The sequence below is a fragment of the Linepithema humile genome, chromosome 3, assembly GCF_040581485.1.
Source record: "Linepithema humile isolate Giens D197 chromosome 3, Lhum_UNIL_v1.0, whole genome shotgun sequence".
Classification (NCBI taxonomy): Eukaryota; Metazoa; Arthropoda; class Insecta; order Hymenoptera; family Formicidae; genus Linepithema; species Linepithema humile.
In genome coordinates this window covers 10,053,949-10,057,766 of record NC_090130.1, presented here as the reverse complement: position 1 = coordinate 10,057,766, position 3,818 = coordinate 10,053,949, and the positions used below count along the sequence as shown (strand labels likewise).

General features: G+C 28.9%; 1 long non-coding RNA gene across 1 annotated transcript; it reads left to right on the top strand.

Annotated features, from left to right (window-relative positions):
* The first annotated feature begins 6 nt into the window (after positions 1–6).
* LOC136998333 (uncharacterized) lies at positions 7–1,980 on the top strand. Its single transcript, XR_010888897.1, has 2 exons — positions 7–472; positions 822–1,980. It is a non-coding gene; the product is annotated as an uncharacterized lncRNA (long non-coding RNA).
* The last annotated feature ends 1,838 nt before the right edge of the window (positions 1,981–3,818 follow it).

Sequence of the window (3,818 nt, the reverse complement as noted above, 5' to 3'; positions counted from 1 at the left end):
TAGGGTTGCCAGAGTGTCTCTTTTAAAGAGAACATGTCCTCTTTTTTTGTCCTGATCTTTTTGTTCACTCTCTTTTTTTTTATTCTGATCTTTTTTGTCCTCTTTTTTCTTTAGTTACTTTTTGTCTAATTTTTTTTTATATTGCAACTTGCAACGTCCTGGTAATTAGATTTGTGACATAAACGGGTATTAATAACAGATAACAGGTAACACTAATAAGTGCTCTTAATGTTAATGGAAATCAACCTTTATAGAAACAAAATTTTACGCCATCTACTAATAGATAAGGTTAAACTTTTCTAACACGGCTACGCGGCGCAAGGCGCAAACGCACAAACGTTCACAATTCACAGTAACAGCCAACTGATATCAGCAGTCAGCAGTCAACAGTGTCAACACGAAATAAATTACAAAAAGATTTTTCTTTACTTTTGTCAACAAGTATTTTTTCGTGTTTATTTCTTATTAGCAGGTAATTATAAAATAGGCAGTAGGCAGTAAAAATTATTTTATTTATTAAAAATTAGCTATTGAGTGAAAGTGAGGTTAAAACACCAAATCTTATCGTATAAAACTTCAAAATAAAATCAAAATTGTTAGATGTCAGAATTTTTTGATCACTAATTGTGATTTAATTTGTCAATATAAAGGCATAATCTCAAAAATAAATATGTTTTAATTCCAACAAAAGTATTCAATGTTTAAATGCATTTTTAATTCTTAATTTGCAATTTTATTTCTGTAATTTTTTAAATTAGAGGTTCTAAAATTAATTGTTATCTTCTCTTATTAAATAGGATATTTTAATTTTTTTTTTACAGTTATGAGTAAAAGAAAATGCACATTTTCTTCTGAATTGAAAGCAAAATATACATGTTTTGAAGGTGTTGATGATTCTAAATACGATGCTTTCTGTTCGGTATGTAAGATTAGAGTTTCTGTTGGAAATAAAGGAAAATATGATTTACAACAACATATTGAATCAAAGAAACATCAGTTATATATCCGATCCATGGAAACATCAAGCAAATTAGATTCTTTCGTCTCCAAAAATAAAAAATTGGATGAGAAAGTAGCGGCTGTTGAAGCAACCTTAGGATTCCATATTTTAAAGCATCACATGAGCTTCAACTCATCAAACTGTACAACAGATTTATTGAAACATATGTTCGAAGACTCTGAAACTGCTAAACATCTATCATCTGCTAAAACAAAAACAGCAATGATTGGAAAAAAAGTTATTGCTCCCTATTGCATTAGTAAAATTATTGAATCTATATCTAATATTCCTTTTATATCAATATCTACAGATGCAAGTAACCATAATTCAGAAAAAATGTTTCCGATTTTGATACAGTATTTTACCATTAATGAAGGAATTTGCTCAAAATTGATTAATTTGGAAACTTTATCTAATGAAAAAGCACAAAAAAAAAAACAATTTGTGATTTATTAATAAAAACTTTAAAGAAATGGAATTTGGTTGATAAATGCATTGCATTTTCAGCAGATAACTGCAATACAAATTTTGGTGGAGTGCGCAGAGCTGGGACAGAAAATGTATATAGCTTATTAAACCGGGAAATGCAAAAAAATTTGATTGGTATTGGCTGTCCAGTACATATAATACACAATGCTGCAAAAAAAGGCTTGGACAGAATAAGTATTGATGTCCAATCAATAATTATAAAAATATACAATCATTTTTCGGTATATACTGTACGAACAGAAGGATTGAAGGAATTTTGTGAAAATGTAAACATTGAATACAGGCAGTTGTTATATCATAGTCCAACACGTTGGTTATCATTGTTTCCTGGTTTAAATCGCGTTTTGCAAATGTATCCCGCCTTAAAGTCCTATTTTTTATCTAACAATAGTTGTCCAAAAATTCTGCAAAACTTTTTTGAATCAAATTTAAGCGAGGCTTCTTTGTGGTTCGCTCACTCAATTATGTATAATTTTCATGAAAAAGCAAAAGAGTTAGAAACAGAAAAAAATTCTATTATAGAAACTATAAATATTTTAAAATATTTAATTACTATGCTTGAACAACGAATTGAACAGTCTTTCCTTCCAATAAAAGTTTCAAGTATTCTGCAAACTATGTCAAAAGATGGTTCTGACTTCCAAGTTACTAATTTTAAGAACGAAACAATTTGTTGCTATAAAACAATGTTAGAGTATATCATTTCCTGGTCTTGTCAATTTCATGACTTGAATGTTTTTGAATGGATATCCCTTACTAATGTACCTGAATGGCAACAAGTTGCCAACGCAATAATATATATTAATTCAAAAATAGAAAGTTATATTTATATTGATGATGTAAAATGCTTCGATCAATATTGTAACTTAAAACTGTATATTGAAAAGAATATTCATAGCGATGAATTTGAAAAAATGTCACTAAATTTAAAATGGATTACATACTTCAAACAATCAAATAATTTAGAATTTTATTCTGAAATATTGAAAATTTGTCAGTATTATTTTGCAATACCAAGACATAATGGAAATGTAGAAAGATTATTTTCGATGATTGGAGCACAATGGACAAAGGAGAGAAATCGTCTCAATATAGAAAGTATTAAATCAATATTGTCAGTCACTTACAATTATAAAAATGTAACATGCAAACAATTTCATAACGAAATAAAAAATGATAGTAAATTGCTATCACAAGTTCTTAGTTCAAAGAAATATGAAACTGATTATGAGACTGAGGAAACTTTACTGTGATTTTTTTTTTAAATTATATGATTACTATTATTAGCTATTAGTATTAAATTTAAGTTAAAATTAAGTTATTTTGTTTTTCATTTATAATTTATAAATGTTTTATTTTATTTTTTATTTGAAAAAGTGAATAATATTTTAATAAAAATGTTCTTTTTCAAACAAATTATACTTTTATTTACGTAATAAATATAAACTACTGTTGATAAGTGTAAATAAATGGATATTTGCATATTTTCATACATGTCCTCTTTTTGTCCTCTTTTTGTCCTCTTTTTTTAGGGGAAAAAGTTCTCTTTATATACTTTTAACTTCTGGCAACCCTAGCTGCGACCTAATGCGTTGCAACAAGTGCAGTTAGTAATGGGTGACTATGAACGCGCGGCGATCACAATTGCAAGACAGATTTTCCCGGAATCGCGACTAACTGGCTGCCGATTTCATTTCAACCAGATGCATATAAAACTTTTATAATAGCGAAAACGAAGTATTTAGTAATCTTGGAGGCTTTTTCCAACTCGCTTACTAGATTATATTCAATATTATTTTTTGTGTAGGCCGCATTAAGACGGTGGAAAGCTTTGGGATTAGCAACAGCCCCAAGTCATTATTATTAGCAACAGCACAAGTCACATTTGTGACTTGTGCGTAATAATGTCATTTGTGCTAACGTACATTCGTTTCCCAATTTAATATTCGTGCGCAATAGAGCTTGTAGGCTATCGAACTGCAGGCAAAAATTTTTGTGTGCTATGTGACTTGTGCGCAATAATGTCATGTGTGCTAACGTACATTCGTTTCTCAATTTAATATTCGTGCGCAATAGAGCTTGTAGGCTATCGAACTGTAGGCAAAAATTCTTGTGTATGAAAAAATTGTGGATAAACGTACATTGGCTATCGACACTGTAGGCTATCGATTTGTAGGCAGTTGGGGCCCTCCCTTTTTTTATTATCAATATTTTTATTATGAATATTTTTATTGAGGACAGTGATTTTAAGGATATATTTTAAAAAGTTTATATTACTGACTATATTATTGTTTTTATTTTCACAGACAATTAAAATTTATTTGCAGAA